The 17322-nt window shown below is 41.1% G+C and overlaps 1 protein-coding gene across 1 annotated transcript in view; it reads right to left on the bottom strand.

Moving 5' to 3' along the window:
• LOC110523455 (solute carrier family 45 member 3) overlaps positions 1–16766 on the bottom strand; it is a 45085-nt gene extending 28319 nt beyond the window's left edge. Inside the window, exon 1 of the mRNA XM_021602153.3 lies at positions 15826–16766. The gene's annotated coding sequence lies outside the window, so the exon portion shown is untranslated. The remainder of the gene's footprint in view (positions 1–15825) is intronic.
• Positions 16767–17322: the final 556 nt, after the last annotated feature.

The raw sequence follows: 17322 nt of genomic DNA, 5'->3' as shown, positions 1-17322 counted from the left end.
TGGCTGAAAACATATCAGCAGGCTAAGTTTTCCATCTCAGATGTTGGTTTGAATATTCCACAAACCCTGCTCCAGGACTACAAGCCAAACCCAGAGTCCATAATAAGCTATGACAGACTTCTCTGCACTTAACTGAGAAGGAGATAAAAGCCACCATGTCAGAAATATACCAGAAATGCTACTGCTCTTGGCATCGAGAGGAAGGACCCAATAAAACTTAAATGTCACCCACATCACATATGAGTCGGTGGACGGGGGAAGGTTCAATCACTCATTGTGTGTTCACATAACAAATTAACCTTTAAATAAAAATACGTGATGCTGTTGCTAAAATGCAGATCTGCACATTCATTAGCTTAAGCACTGGCTTCCATTAGAGGTTGCCTTGCAAGTAACCATACAGCTATATTGTTCTCTGCTTGCTCTAAATAGATAGCTTGTTAGTTGGGGAGAGCGCCCGAGAGACGATGACAATGAAGGAGTAAGGTTGGGCCTTATCAGTGTGATTTCTTGGTGAAAAGGAGCCGCACTGCAGGACATGAGTTAAGCTGCTGGGAAAACAGGCCAACATTATAATAAACACACAGCCTATTACAGACAGCACAGACCGCACTTATGGGCCTATAACAAGAGATGCATTTATAGGAGTCCACTGCCAAATGAAATCTGTATATCTCTGATGCGTTGGGGAACACTTAAACCTGTGTTTGTCGGGATCTGTGTGAGGTTTCTGGGCTTGGGAGTCATGACACACATGTGTAACCCTTCCAGCTGTTTTGTTAGGTAAGCTGGGAGTGTAGAGTCTCGACCTAACACACATCTGTCCTCAGAGAGAGAGGGTGCCGGAGCTTGGCTGGCTGTTGCTCGGGATTGGTGGGACATCAACAAGGTCCATGTCCCCAGCTGTTGTCAGACTGCAGCGAGCCTCAGGGCCCAATGATTAACGCCTCAGTCAAACTCTACACAAACCAGATGGTGAAGTGAGAGATGACAAGGCAAGAAGGGCTTCCCATACTATACTGACAAATTTAACTTGCACACACACACAAACACACACACAATCGCTTTGTGTGTTGCTTAGCAGCAGCGTTCACATCACACAACCACACCCTCAAAGACATACAGACAAAGTACTTAAAACACAAAATCAAAACATAAAAGAGCTTTTGAAACATAACTCTCATGGTGAGCCCAAATCATTACAGAGGCACAGCAGGGAAGTCAAAGTCGGCTGGGACAGAAGACATGTCAATCGTCAGCTCTTAACACACAAAAGGCTGTGAATGGCTAGAACCAAGATTTCCTTCCTTTACGTTGATTAGCCTCTCAAACACTCTCAAACATAGACACTACACTAGACATCAAATGGTCTATAGCAAATTGTTTATTGTTGGGATTGGCAGAAATCCCATCACTAACCTTATTCTAAATAAAGACCTAAAAAATCCCCTCACAAAATAGGCCTCTCTCATGGTTCTCGGCGTTTATCAACCCACAGAAATTCCTTTCCGTTCTAGGTACATATGTGTTAAAAGGAGCAGAGGCCATGTCTAGAAACAAAAGCTTTGGTTGTCTTCCTCTCAGGTTCCCATGTCTTCTCCCTGGACCTCCTCAATGTCCCCTCTTGAACATCAGACTCTGAGGCCTCATCTTCACTGTCTCTTTCCAACCTTGTTGAGGATGGCTCAAAAAGCCTCAAATTTGCCCGGAGGCCCAATTTTTCAACCCTTGTATTGGTCAGCCTGTTGCTCTGAGGCGGCTGATGTTGGCGGGATTTGGAGGATGATGGAGGCAACAGGGGAAAGAGCCTCAGATACAGAGTTCCTTCCACCATGTGGCTGATGAGATATGTTGGCACTACTGCTATATTGCATCTCCATCTCAAAGCTCTTGTTTTGAAGTGTACTTGGCCAGACTGCCAAGAACCTTGCCCCCATCCAGGCCAAGGTGGCGAGACACGGTAACAATGACACCATAGACCTTGTTGACCAGACAGGATGCTCATGCCAGCATACTTGGGGTCCAACATGTACCCTGCGGCATGTATGGGCTTAAGGCAGAAGTCCTCACGCTTTTTGATGTATATCGGAACTGCAGTTTCCTCTGCTTGGAGCAACAGTGAAGTGAGCAGGGCAGTACCGTGCAATGGCTACTGCTATAGGTTTCAGGAGTTTCAGGCTGCTTACCACTCTCTCCCAAAATACATCATCCAGGAGGATCCTCTTGATGGGGCTGTCCATATCGGCAGACTGTGATATGGTCATTTCTTGGAGAGACTCCTTCCCCTCCAGGAGACTGTCAAACATGATGACAACACCACCCCAACGGGTGTTGCTCTTATTCTTCTCACTTTGCTTGGTGAGGTAGATTGCTGCTATTATTTGATGACCCTTCACATACCTAACCATTTCCTTGGCTCTCTTGTAGAGTGTATCAGTTGTTTTCAATGCCATGATGTCCTTGAGGAGCCGATTCAATGCATGAGCAGCACAGCCAATGGGTGTGATGGGAGGGTAGGACTCCTCCACTTTAGACCAAGCAACCTTCATGTTCAAAGCATTGTCTGTCAGCAGTGAAAATACCTTCTGTGGTCCAAGGTCATTGATGAGTGCCTTCATCTAATCTGCAATGTAGAGACCGGTGTGTCTGTTGTCTCGTGTCTGTGCTCTTGTAGACCACCGATACCGATTATTGGAGGACCAAAAAAAACTGAAACCAATTAATCGTCCGATTCCTAAAAATGCATTTGTAATAATGACAATTACAACAATACTGAATGAACACTTATTTTAACTTAATATAATACATCAATAAAAATCAATTTAGCCTCAAATAAATAATGAAACATGTTCAATTTGATTTAAATAATGCAAAAACAAAGTATTGGAGAAGTAAAAGTGCAATATGTGCCATGTAAAAAAGCTAACGTTTGAGTTCCTTGCTCGGAACATGAGAATATATGAAAGTTGGTGGTTCCTTTTAACATGAGACTTCAATATTCACGTTCTGACCATAGTTCTTGTGTGTTTTTCTTGTTTTAGTGTTGGTCAGGACGTGAGCTGGGTGGGCATTCTATGTTGTGTGTCTAGTTTGTCTATTTCTATGTTTGGCCTGATATAGTTCTCAATCAGAGGCAGGTGTTAGTCATTGTCTCTGATTGGGAACCATATTTAGGTAGCTTGTTTTGTGTTGGGATTTGTGGGTGATTGTTGCCTGTCTTTGTGTTCTCTGCACCAGATAGGACTGTTTCGGGTTTTGCCACATTTATTGTTTTGTAGTGTGTTCATGTTGAGTTTCTGCCATTAAATAACCATGGACACTTACCACGCTGCGCTTTGGTCCTCTCCTTCCCAGGAAGAGAGCCGTTACACTATTTCTCTCTATACCATTTGTATTTCATGTACCTTTGACTATTGGATGTTCTTATAGCCACTGGAACAGTATAGCTTCCGTCCCTCTCCTCGCCCCTACCTGGGCTCGAACCAGGAACACATCGACAACAGCCACACTCAAAGCAGTTACCCATCGCTCCACAAAAGCCACGGCCCTTGTAGAGCAAGGGGAATAACTACTCCAAGTCTCAGAGCGAGTGACGTTATTAAACGCTATTAGCGCGCACCCCACTAACTAGCTAGCCATTTCACATCGGTTATACCAGCCATTAGGCTGATAGGCTTGAAGTCAAACAGCGCTGTGCTTGCAAAGAGCTGCTGGCAAAACGCACAAAAGTGCTGTTTGAATGAATGCTTACGAACCTGCTGCTGCCTACCATTGCTCAGTCAGACTGCTCTATCAAATCATAGACTTAATTATAACATAATAACACACAGAAATACGAGCCTTTGGTCATTAATATGGTCGAATCCGGAAACTATCATTTCGAAAACAAAATGTTTATTATTTCATCTAACGGGTGGCATCCCTAAGTCTAAATATTCTTGTTACATTGTACAACCTTCCATGTTATGTCATAATTAAGTAAAATTCAGGCAAATTAGTTTGCAATGAGCCAGGAGGCCCAAACTGTTGCATATACCCTGACTCTGTGTGCAATGAACGCAAGAGAAATTACACAATTTCACCTGGTTAATATTGCCTGCTAACCTGGATTTCTTTTAGCTAAATATGCAGGTTTAAAAATATATACTTCTGTGTATTTATTTTAAGAAAGGCATTGGTGTTTATGGTTAGGTACAGTCGTCCAATGATTGTGCTTTTTTCGCAAATGCGCTTTTGTTAAATCATTCCACAGCGTTGCATCGATTATATGCAACGCATGACACGCTAGATAAACTAGTAATATCATCAACCATGTGTAGTTATAACTAGTGATTATGATTGATTGATTGTTTTTTATAAGATAAGTTTAATGCTAGCTAGCAACTTACCTTAGCTTCTACTGCATTCGCATAACAGGCAGGCTCCTCGTGGAGTGCAATGAGAAGCGGGTGGTTAGACCGTTGGACTAGTTAACTGTAAGGTTGCAAGATTGAATCCCCCGAGCGGACAAGGTGAAAATCTGTTGTTCTGCCTCTGAACAAGGCAGTTAACCCACCGTTCGTAGGCAGTCATTGAAAATAAGAATGTGTTCTTAACTTTTTATGGCTGCAGGGGCAGTATTGAGTAGCTTGGATGAAAAGGTGCCCATTGTAAACAGCCAGCACCTCAGTCTCAGTTGCTAATATATGCATATTATTATTAGTATTGGATAGAAAACACTCTAAAGTTTCCAAAACTTTCAAAATATTGTCTGTGAGTATAACAGAACTGATATTGCAGGCGAAACCCAGAGGAAAAACAAAACAGGAAGTGGCTTCTATTTTGAAAACTCCATGTTCCATAGCCTCCCTTTGCTGCATTTAAAGGGATATGAACCAGATTAATTGTCCTATCGCTTCCTCAAGGTGTCAACAGTCTTCAGACATATTTTCAGGCTTTTATTTTGAAAAATGAGCCAGAACGATAACATTGCGTCAAGTGGTCACATGAGTTTTGCTCGCGCAACAGAATTTGGACAGCTATTGCTTTTCCCTCTCCTACTGTGAAAGACATTTGCGGTTGATATATTATCGATTATATATTTTAAAAACAACCTGAGGATTGTTTCTAAAAAACGTTTGACATGTTTCTGTGGACATTATGGAAACTATTTGGAATTTGTGTCTGCGTTGTCGTGACCGCTCTTTCCTGTGGATTTCTGAACATAACGCGACAAACAAACGGAGGTATTTTTGATATATAAATAATCTTTATGGAACAAAAGGAACATTTGTTGTGTAACTGGGAGTCTCGTGAGTGAAAACATCTGACGATCATTAAAGGTAAACGATTAATTTGATTGCTTTTCTGATTTTCGTGACAAAGCCTCCTGATGCTAAGCGTACTTAATGTTTTGTCGTGCAATCGATAAACTTACACAAACGCTTGGATTGCTTTCGCTGTAAAGCATAATTTCCAAATCTGACACGACAGATGGATTAACAAAAGGCTAAGCTGTGTTTTCCTATATTGCACTTGTGATTTCATGAATATAACTATTTGTAGTAATATTTATTGAATGTAGCGCTATGCTATTCAGCGGTTGTTGATGACACTTATCCCAATAGGGGGATTGCAGCCATAACAAGTTAACTGAATTTTCATAGTTAAATAAAGGTATAAAAAAAGTATAATAAAAAATACAAAAAATCAGCAAAATCAAAAATACCGATTTCCGTTTGTATTGAAAACTTGAAATCAGCCCTAATTAATTGGCCGTTCCGAATAACCGGTTGACCTCTTGTACATGAATGCACAAGCAGGCATTTAAGTGTCTTTTGGGAGTCTTTCACCGCTAGCTTTAGTTGGTGTGAGAAGACGTTAGCATAGCAACCATTTTTGTTAGAGATCGCAACCAATGTTTTTGCATGGTTGAAAGTATTTCGTTTTTTGTCCTCAAATGGAAGAATGGCTATTTTGGCACCATGTTTCTGGGGCTAACCCCGAAAAGTCTGCGCTAATCCTGCTCCGGAGCAGGGCCAGATAGCCCTGGGCTAAGATTGGTGCTATCCCACTTTCGAATGTGCAAGTGTGAACACTCGCTTAGCCCCGGCTAAAATCTCCCTTAGCCCAGGGCTAAGGAGACTGGAATAAGGTGCAGTGTGAATGCACCTACAGTGCCTTGCGAAAGTATTCGGCCCCCTTGAACTTTGCGACCTTTTGCCACATTTCAGGCTTCAAACAAAGATATAAAACTGTATTTTTTTGTGAAGAATCAACAACAAGTGGGACACAATCATGAAGTGGAACGACATTTATTGGATATTTCAAACTTTTTTAACAAATCAAAAACTGAAAAATTGGGCGTGCAAAATTATTCAGCCCCTTTACTTTCAGTGCAGCAAACTCTCTCCAGAAGTTCAGTGAGGATCTCTGAATGATCCAATGTTGACCTAAATGACTAATGATGATAAATACAATCCACCTGTGTGTAATCAAGTCTCCGTATAAATGCACCTGCACTGTGATAGTCTCAGAGGTCCGTCAAAAGCGCAGAGAGCATCATGAAGAACAAGGAACACACCAGGCAGGTCCGAGATACTGTTGTGAAGAAGTTTAAAGCCGGATTTGGATACAAAAAGATTTCCCAAGCTTTAAACATCCCAAGGAGCACTGTGCAAGCAATAATATTGAAATAGAAGGAATATCAGACCACTGCAAATCTACCAAGACCTGGCCTTCCCTCTAAACTTTCAGCTCATACAAGGAGAAGACTGATCAGAGATGCAGCCAAGAGGCCCATGATCACTCTGGATGAACTGCAGAGATCTACAGCTGAGGTGGGAGACTCTGTCCATAGGACAACAATCAGTCGTATATTGCACAAATCTGGCCTTTATGGAAGTGTGGCAAGAAGAAAGCCATTTCTTAAAGATATCCATAAAAAGTGTCGTTTAAAGTTTGCCACAAGCCACCTGGGAGACACACCAAACATGTGGAAGAAGATGCTCTGGTCAGATGAAACCAAAATTGAACTTTTTGGCAACAATGCAAAACGTTATGTTTGGCGTAAAAGCAACACAGCTGAACACACCATCCCCACTGTCAAACATGGTGGTGGCAGCATCATGGTTTGGGCCTGCTTTTCTTCAGCAGGGACAGGGAATATGGTTAAAATTGATGGGAAGATGGATGGAGCCAAATACAGGACCATTCTGGAAGAAAACCTGATCGTCTGCAAAAGACCTGAGACTGGGACAGAGATTTGTCTTCCAACAAGACAATGATCCAAAACATAAAGCAAAATCTACAATGGAATGGTTCAAAAATAAACATATCCAGGTGTTAGAATGGCCAAGTCAAAGTCCAGACCTGAATCCAATCGAGAATCTGTGGAAAGAACTGAAAACTGCTGTTCACAAATGCTCTCCATCCAACCTCACTGAGCTCGAGCTGTTTTGCAAGGAGGAATGGGAAAAAATGTCAGTCTCTCGATGTGCAAAACTGATAGAGACATACCCCAAGCGACTTACAGCTGTAATCGCAGCAAAAGGTGGCGCTACAAAGTATTAACTTAAAGGGGCTGAATAATTTTGCACGCCCAATTTTTCAGTTTTTGATTTGTTAAAAAAGGTCGCAAAGTTCAAGGGGGCCGAATACTTTCGCAAGGCACTGTATATTGATTTAAATCATGGGCTTGATCATTTCAGATTATATGTTGTTCTCAGACATCAAAGGTCTCTCCCACTTCCTTCAAACAGTGGCCTTTAATCCTTTTCAGCTCACGACATAAAAGAGAATAAGGTGGTTTCTCTCATACCAAAAAAGGTTCTTCTTTTAGGTTCTAGATAGCACCTTTTTTTCCCTAGAGCATGGCAGCAATGACATCCATACTTGGTACAATTAAAGCCCCCTCTACCACACTTCATTCAATGGCTGGTGCTTTGGGTGTATTGCAAAACATCTGGCCAAGTCCTTATCACCATGGGAAAATGTTGGAGGACAAGCCTCTGTGTTATCCAAGCTGCGGGGCCCAGTCTCAGTCTGGCACAAATGTCTGCCATTAGTGTGGTGTGGGGTTTTATTTTGAACAGCATCAGACTGAAGACGTGCTTTTCATTACTGGAGAATTAGCCGAGGCGATGGGCCTTGTGCCCTCCACTCCATGCTTTCGTGAGAGTTGGATCTGCAGCATTCTCCTCAGACGCCAAGTTCCCACGAAAACACATTACCAAATTAGGCGGAACTGAGTAAAGTTGCTAAATTCAATTATGTCTAGGGAGGGGGTGTCAGACTGCAATGAGGCACAAGGAACAGTTGGGTAAGTTGTTGATTTCTCTTTCAACCAGGAAGTGAGCATTGTTGTGTGAGTAACTTAGTTAGCCTACTCTCAAAAGCATTGGGGGATTAAGGGAGAGACTAAGAGCTTTTCAATGGATACATATGTCTGAAAGGAGAAATCCACCCAAAACCAACAATTCTTATAATTTACAGTGATAAATAACACTAATATGTGTGAACAATATTTTTGGTGAACAAATTTTTCATTTTGTCGTTATAATGAGTTTGGTAGGAACATGTGAAAATCTGTTGCAGCGCAAGCCAACTACAAAACCCACAATGCAATGCTCTCTCCATGGGCTGGCTGGCTAGCTAGCAAACGTAAGTACACACAATAATACCAAAGTCAATATCAGCATGTGAAGTAGCTAGTTAGCTGTAAAATTGTCTAAACAAATTGCACTATATATTTTTATTTTTATTTTATTTTATTTTACCTTTATTTAACCAGGTAGGCAAGTTGAGAACAAGTTCTCATTTACAATTGCGACCTGGCCAAGATAAAGCAAAGCAGTTCGACAGATACAACAACACAGAGTTACACATGGAGTAAAACAAACATACAGTCAATAATAAAGTATAAACAAGTCTATATACAATGTGAGAAGGGAGGTAAAGGCAAAAAAAGGCCTTGGTGGCAAGGTAAATACAATATAGCAAGTAAAACACTGGAATGGTAGTTTTGCAATGGAAGAATGTGCAAAGTAGAAATAAAAATAATGGGGTGCAAAGGAGCAAAATAAATAAATAAATTAAATACAGTTGGGAAAGAGGTAGTTGATAGGGCTAAATTATATGTGGGCTATGTACAGGTGCAGTAATCTGTGAGCTGCTCTGACAGTTGGTGCTTAAAGCTAGTGAGGGAGATAAGTGTTTCCAGTTTCAGAGATTTTTGTAGTTCGTTCCAGTCATTGGCAGCAGAGAACTGGAAAGAGAGGCGGCCAAAGAAAGAATTGGTTTTGGGGGTGACTAGAGAGATATATATATTCAGGAGTCTACAATCTCACCATGTTCAACCTGCAGAACGGTGTGCTGAGAGCGACTTTATCACAATGCTACGTCATGCCGGCCGAAGTACTGCCTGCTTGAACTGCAATAGCTCAGATACACATTAAAAACATCAAATCAAATCAAATCTGATTTGTCACATACGCCAAATACAGGTGTAGTAGACCTTACCGTGAAATTCTTACTTACATGCCCTTAACCAACAATAAAGTTCAAGAAATATAGTTATGAAAATAATTACTAAACTGAGGTAAAAAATGTAATAAAAAGTAACAATATAATAACAAGGCTATAAACAGGGGGTACTGGTACCGATTCAATGTGTTGGGGTACAGGTTAGTTGAGGTAATTTGTACATGTAGACTGGGGTAAAGTGACTATGCATAGATAATAAATTGCGAGTAGCAGCAGTGTAAAAACAAATGGGGGGCATTTGATTAATTGTTTAATTGTTCAGCAGTCTTATGGCTTTGGGGGTAGAAGCTGATATGGAGCCTTTTGGAACTAGACTTGGCGCTCCTGTCCCACTTGCGAAAGAGAAAACAGTCAATGACTTGGGTGACTGGAGTCTCTGACAATTTTTTGGGCCTTCCTCCTACACCGCCTAGTATATAGGTCCTGGATGTCAGGAAGCTTGGCTCCAGTGATGTAAAGGGCCCTACGCACTACCCTCTGTAGCACCTTACGGTCGGATGCCGAGCAGTTGCCATACCAGGCGGTGATGCAACCGTTCAGGATGCTCTCGATGGTGCAGATGTAGAACTTTTTGAGGATCTGGGGACCCATGCCAAATCTTTTCAATCTCCTGAGGGGGAAAAGCTGTTGTCGTGCCCTCTTCACAACTGTCTTGGTGTGTTTGGACCATGATAGTTTGTTGGTGATGTGGATACCAAGGAACTTCAAACTCTCAACCCGCACCACTACAGCCCCGTCGATGTTAATGGGGGCCTGTTCGGCCTTCCTTTTCCTGTAGTCCACAATCAGCTCCTTTGTCTTGCTGACATTGAGGGATAGGTTGTTGTCCTGGCAGTGTCTCTGACCTCCTTCCAATAGGCTGTCTCATCGTTGTTGGTGATCAGTTGTGATCACTGTTGTGTCGTCAGCAAACTTAATGATGGTGTTGGAGTTGTGCTTAGCCACGCAGTCATGGGTGAACAGGGAGTACAGGAGGGGACTAGGCACGCACCCCTGAGGGGCCCCAGTGTTGAGTATCAGCGTGGCAGATGTGTTGTTGCCTGCCCTTACCACCTGGGGGCTGCCCGTCAGGAAGTCCAGGATCCAGTTGCAGAGGGAGGTGTTTAGTCCCAGAGTCCTTAGCTTAGTGATGAGCTTTGTGGGCACTATGGTGTTGAACACTAAGCTGTAGTCAATGAATAGCATTCTCACACAGGTGTTCCTTTTATCCAGGTGGGAAAGGGCAGTGTGGAATGCGATTGAGATTGCGTAATCTGTGGATCTGTTGGGGCAGTATGCGAATTAGGGTGGGTCTAGGGTTTCCGGGATGATGGTGTTGATGTGAGTCATGACTACCGCCGTGAGTGGTACGGGCGCTAGTCACTCAGATACACAAAAACAATAACATAAAAAAATGGGTGAATCTTTACTTTAAGGCTCTGCTTATGTACGTTTATAACATTAGTGAAGAACGATAGCATTTACCACTGTGTAATAAACTAAATCAAAATCAAAATCAACCACTAAAAAGTTAGATTAATTACGTATGGGGGTGGTTATTTTTAACACCCAAGCATACACTAACCTGACATAGCATGAGTCAAAAAAATGCATGAAACTAAAACCCCTACATACGGGTTTTGACGAGAAGAAGAAAAAACTGTCGGGGAGGTTCTCTTCTGTACTGTTCAACCAATCCAGTAAATGTGGAGGAGGAGTTAAGATGGAATGTCGCCTTGTTAAAGTCCAAAAGCAGAAGTCGCATCACAGGCTCTCTTTTTGTTGGGGACTAGGCAGAGACTAAGCATACACAAGCACAAGGACAACAAGCATGGCCTTAATAATTGGATTTGTCTGCCAGTCCAATTGAAAGCCATTAAAATATTCCCTCAATAAAATATAGCTATTTTTAGAGATTGCCTTCAAACATAAATGTTCATGGTTGTGTTATTTATTTGCCAATCTGCTAACATCTTTTCCCTTTAAAATATCTACTTAAAAAGACGACACTGGATTAACACATGTAATTAAATTGAAACTACAAAGTAATTAAAAACACAAATAAAGATGGAAGAGGTAAGCAGTTGGTAGAGCCACTGCAGTACTGAACTGGTGCCAATGTTCCCACTCAGATTGGCATGGAGGGGGTTTATTCTTGCCATTGAGGAAGTCAAGAAGGGTTTGATGAGGAGGTAAATTGGGAGAGAAAAAGCATTGAGGATCAATCAGATTAAAATGATAGTCTCTCCAACCAATTAGGATTAGCCATCATACAAGGAGTCAAAGAGGTCATACACACACGTGCATCACAGCCCATCCTGCGGATGCCAAAGTTAAGACAATATGTACAGTGCATTCTTTAGCTTAGCTATAACACAGATGAGCATATTCAGTAGTACAGAAATGTCCACCGTGAGACATATCTACCCTAAGGGCATTGCAAGGGAATGGTCTAAACAAGCTGTCTGTATTGCATTTCAGCATCCCTCAGTATAGATAGTCCAAAAAAGTATAGTCCAAAAAAGAAAAAATGCAGAGGAAACACCTTAAACACCTTAAGCTCACGAAAATGGATCGCTCCTACAGTGAGTCACGTGGCTGTGGCTTGGTATATAAAGCATGCAGACAGGCATCGAAGCATTCAGTTACTATTCGATTGGTCGTTGGAATGGGCAAAACAAGTGTGTGCTTCTGTGTGCAATTTTTAAATAATCTGTTCAAGGACATACATCCGGTGTATTAGAACTAATTACTGGTACCATGATTGTCTTCCAAAATGTTTTTATTGACCACAAAGATTGCCATTTTTCCATTCACTATAATGGGGGATCGTGTTTTCTGCTAAAAATGCCTACAGTGCTGCGTTTGGCCTCGTACTTCAGTGGTTTCAATGACAGGGGTCAGTCGTTCTTCCATGAAAGTTACAAATGAAAAAACATTCTATTTGTGTGATCTACTACCTCAAAATGTTGACTTACATATCTCAAAATGTTTTGATAGTATCGACATTAAAAAAAAAATTGTGGCAGGAATGGCTTCCATAGTTTTACATGGCCCAGTGCAGCAGTCAGGTGTGACCATTTCTGAATGAAACATTCTGTTACTAAAACTCAATAAAACAAGTCTCAAATATAAGGACATTTCTATACATTTCAGCTGTTTCAAAAAACACTGCTCTGCTATTACCATTTATACCGTAGGAGTGTTGAGCTCAATGAGACAATTCTGTTTATACTGCCTTGTTTGCAGGGGGGCAACTGTTGGGCAAGTCTCATGCACGACCTCCGCAGGTAGTGCTGGAGACGTTTTAATTTTGCAAGTTTACACAACAGTATTGTCTCTTGAGAACTTCTCGAAAATATCCCTTAGCTATTGTCAATGTAAAAACTGTCTTAGCTGCTTGGGCCCAGTGGCTCAGATTTCTTCCAACCCAAAGCCATTGTTAATATTCAAGTGTGGTCAAAGATAAGGTCTCATTTGGAAAGAAAATCAAGAAAGGCAACTAGATGTTATGGATCAAATTAAAGAAAATGTTCCAATAATAACATTAGCCAATAATATTAGCCAACAAAATGCTAAAAAACTGATACTGGAGGCCCTAATAATACATATTTTCTGTCTGGACAACAAGTAAAAGTCTCAAAACAAAAAAAATATGAAATCCAATTCCATGAACAGGCAGCGAGTGCTCTCAAAGATTTCAATGCAAGCCGCCTACGCAGTTCTCAGAAGCTAGACAACCATTGTGTAGATTGCATACCACTGATTGTTCATGGCATCATATGATACCAGTATAGCATACAATGCTTTAAACAGGAGGAAGAGCTTAGAGGAGTGAATAGCCTCTAAGCCCACTGAAACACACGTTTTTCAGCTCAGTGAAAGGCATTGAGCTAATTTCACTCACAGTGGTCATGCTAAACTTATTAGGAACAACACTTCACTAATACATGCTTCTACAATGTGGTTAACAACAAGGAGTAGCAGGAGATATTGGCTAGGCCTATCTATCAATGTGTGTTTAAAGGTCTTGAGTAGTTTTAAGCAGCTTGCCGGGTGGTGTGTGATTATCCTGCTCGCTACAGCATTAGGGAGCAGTGCAGCTGGTCAGGCAGGAGCATTCGGGGCGAAGGACATTTCTTCAGGATGGAGTAGATGTGGCCTAAGAAGATCAACCCAAGGCCCTCTCAATTGGCGACTACAGGCTCTGGTGAAAAACCATGGCCCAACATACTGTACATACTGTGTTTGTCTGCCCACAGTCCCTAATTGCATATTCTGAATAATATTTTTTTTCTTCCTATCCAATTATTAGTATTTTTTTAATAAGTGTGTTATTACTAGGGGATAATCAGTGTATTACTTAGCAGGGTAAGTGATTATTGGATGTTAATGTTTAGCTTAATACACATTATTAACAGGATCATAAAACAACCCTAGTCTATTTAAAGCAATGATCAGTCCTAGGCTGGAAGAATAGGTTGGGAAGTGAGATGTTAATTTGCTGACGTTATAACTGGACTGCACAGTAACTACCTGAGAACAGAGCAGAAACTGATATGGATGGAAGAGGAGAGATCGACTCAGGCAATAGGACTGAAAGGAAGTCGGTATTTTACTGAAATACACGAATAACACACTCAAGTGGCCTTTGTACGGAGGTAGCGTGAGTCATGGCCACAGAGACAATAAAAGTCCCTCTGTCATGAGTTGAAGCTGTTTAACCTTTTGATCCTCTTTGTAAGTACTGTGGGTTTGGCCATTCAGTTCCTGGTAAAACCAAAGCACCATATATAGGCTATTTAAAAACATTGGAAACTTTTAGTTGTAATTGCCATTTATACACATGTAATACGACAACCTCTGTTTACAGAATGAGTCTCATGGAAAATGTGCATTACCTAGTTCCTGTTATTTTGTTCTCCAGCCAGGGAAGTTTAAATAGAAACAGAGAAAAAAACACAGACCATTTGACTAATGGCTCTACAGTCATTCGTCTAGCATTGAGAGCAGTTCTTTTAAATCTACAACAGAGAAAATGTGTCACTCCAATCTCTAAATTGAAACTCTAGGCAGATTGAATGTCTAGGATCCATCTTCAAAATATATACATTTTTTTATTTAACCTTTATTTAACTAGGCAAGTCAGTTAAGAACAAATTCTTAGTTACAACCCGGCCAAACCGTAACCCGGACGACGCTATGCCAATTGTGCGCCACCCTATGGGACTCCCAATCACAGCCGGTTGTGATACAACCTGGAATCGAACCAGGGTCTGTAGTGACATCTCTAGCACTGAGATGCAATGTCTTAGACCACTGCGCCATTCAGGACACGAAACATCATGATGTTTGATCTCCAGGAATGTATGAAATTGGCCTAAATTACTTTTGAAAATATAAGGGCAACAGTATGAAAATGTCAAGTTATTGAAATGTCAGCTGTTGTGATCTACTCTAAAAAAATAAAATAAAAACATTCGTTGCATAAGCAAGCATAACATGTGAATTCATCTCCAGATTTATGACGTAGAAGTTGTTTGGGACAGTTTTGCCATGTCGCACTGTATGTGAAAGCAATTTACTTTCCCTGTTGAATTAATATTTTTTTTGTATTAGGCATAACCCTTTTTTAAAATATATATATTTTTCTATTCCTGGTTCATGTTAATTGGAGCATACTATAATAGAAGAATTACAACTCTGTTAGTACACCGTTTTCCACTTGACCAATTAGTTAATTTTAAAAGGTTTATCTCTATGACCTCAAAATACTTGCAAACGGTTCCTCCCCCACATCCATGTGTCAAAACAGCAGGGGTCACCCCAACAGCGCCAAATGTTTAGAGCAAAGATAAAAAATGCTTTCGAGGAGAAAGAAAGCCACTGATTGAGTTTGCAATCGGTAGACACTCGTTGCCACCATGGCACTTGGCAAAATATCAAATTATAGAGAGCAAACTATATGGCAACTAAGACAGTAAGAAACAACTTATTAAGGTCCTCAAAAACCACAACGTCGTAGACACATGCGCTCATTTTGAATGAAACATCACATTGCTTTAGTTCGTTCGATAGACCATAACCGCAACAGGACATCAAAGCAAAGCATTATATTTTTCAAAAGCTAAACCAATAAACCTGCAGTGGGCGCGTTGTATAAAGCGGAAGTTATAAACATACAATTACTAAGTTGTACATGTTAGTAGTTCAGTTATCGCGAGCTGCGGCGCTACATTTGGAAACACGGAAAGTATGTTGCATACCACAACAAACCCGGCATAAGAATGGCCAATTCTTAGATATAATTGCGAAATACTGTACCTTGTCGACGCAACTCCCGTAAATCCATGCAGCAACTTGTCCACTTTTCACGATGTTCCGTCGTTGCCCAACTTGTAGGAAGGACTGCTGTGACGTTGAGGGATTCTATGGAGCGGGGGAAGAGAGGAGAGAGATCATGGGATGATGGAGGCGACTGTTTTCCTGAGGAGTGCGGAGGGGCTCAATGGTAGACTTCATGCTGAACTCTAGTGAAGACGATTTTTTTTTGCTCTCCTTTATTTTACATCCACCTGTAATAATACGATTGACACAATGTATCAGCTTATCAATTATACAATGTATCAGATACTCAATGTAACACAAACAGTTGAATCACTTTATTTTGATGGTGAACTCAATAGGGCATTTGAAGAAATTGTTTTTATTTCTAAATACTGACTCAAACAGAAAGAGATGGGACACATGTCAAAATTACAAAGCTATGTTTACATTACATCAACACTGAACAAAAATATAAACGCAACATGCAATGTTATTCCCATTTTTCCTGAGCTGAAATAAAAAATCCCAGAAATGTTCTGTAGGCACAAAAATCGTATTTCTCTCAAATGTTGTGCACAAATTCATCTCTGTTCATGAGCATTTCTCCTATGCCAAGACATTCCATCCACCTGACAGGTGTGGCATGTCAAGAAGCATATTAAACAGAATTATCATTACACAGGTGCACCTTTTGCTGGGGACAATAAAAGGCCACTTTAAAATGTGCAGTTTTGTCACACAACACAATGCCACAGATGTCTCAAGTTGTGGGAGTGTGCAATTGGCATGCTGACTGCAGGAATGTCCACCAGAGCGGTTGTCAGGGAATTGAATGTTCATTTCTCTACCATAAGCTGCCTCCAACGCCGTTCTAGAGAATTTGGCAGTACGTCCAACCACAGACCGACCATGTGTAACTATGCCAACCCAGGACCTCCATATCCGTCTTCTTCACCTGCGGGGTCAGTATACTTCAGTGTTACACAATTTCAGAAGACATGTTGAATGAAATCAGGTGTCAGGACCATCATGTTGCCTACCCAGAGGTATAAGGAGTTGGGCAACATAACACTAGCTACTACCAATATTAATAATAGACTAGCCTAGTCTTTATTTAACATTAATGAAGCCAAAGTAGGCAGAGATTAATAGCCCTGTGGTCACCTCCATGCTTAATGCATTGACATCTAGCCCCCCGGAGGCCATTCCCTAGACTTCAATTATAAACTGGTGAGGTTGCGAACGTTCCTTTAAAATCAATTTTCACTGTATAATCTGTTGAGTTTCTTATGGTTTCTATGCATAACAGTCATAAGCTTGTGTCAATCCTCCACATTGGCACGGTAACATAAAACAGCACACTGTTGTTAGCTTCTCGGGAGCCAATAAGAGTCTCTTCTGCGTCATGTGGACAGGATGCACTGTGCTATACAGAAGTAAAACTTCAGCGTAGCTCCATGCCGGCGTAGTATTTCTATAGTAATAATATTGTGT

This window comes from Oncorhynchus mykiss, chromosome 1, assembly GCF_057628025.1.
Source record: "Oncorhynchus mykiss isolate SJ-2025 chromosome 1, ASM5762802v1, whole genome shotgun sequence".
In the NCBI taxonomy this organism is placed as follows: Eukaryota; Metazoa; Chordata; class Actinopteri; order Salmoniformes; family Salmonidae; genus Oncorhynchus; species Oncorhynchus mykiss.
Note: the sequence above shows the minus strand (reverse complement) of the source record. Positions and strands in the feature narration are given on the sequence as shown.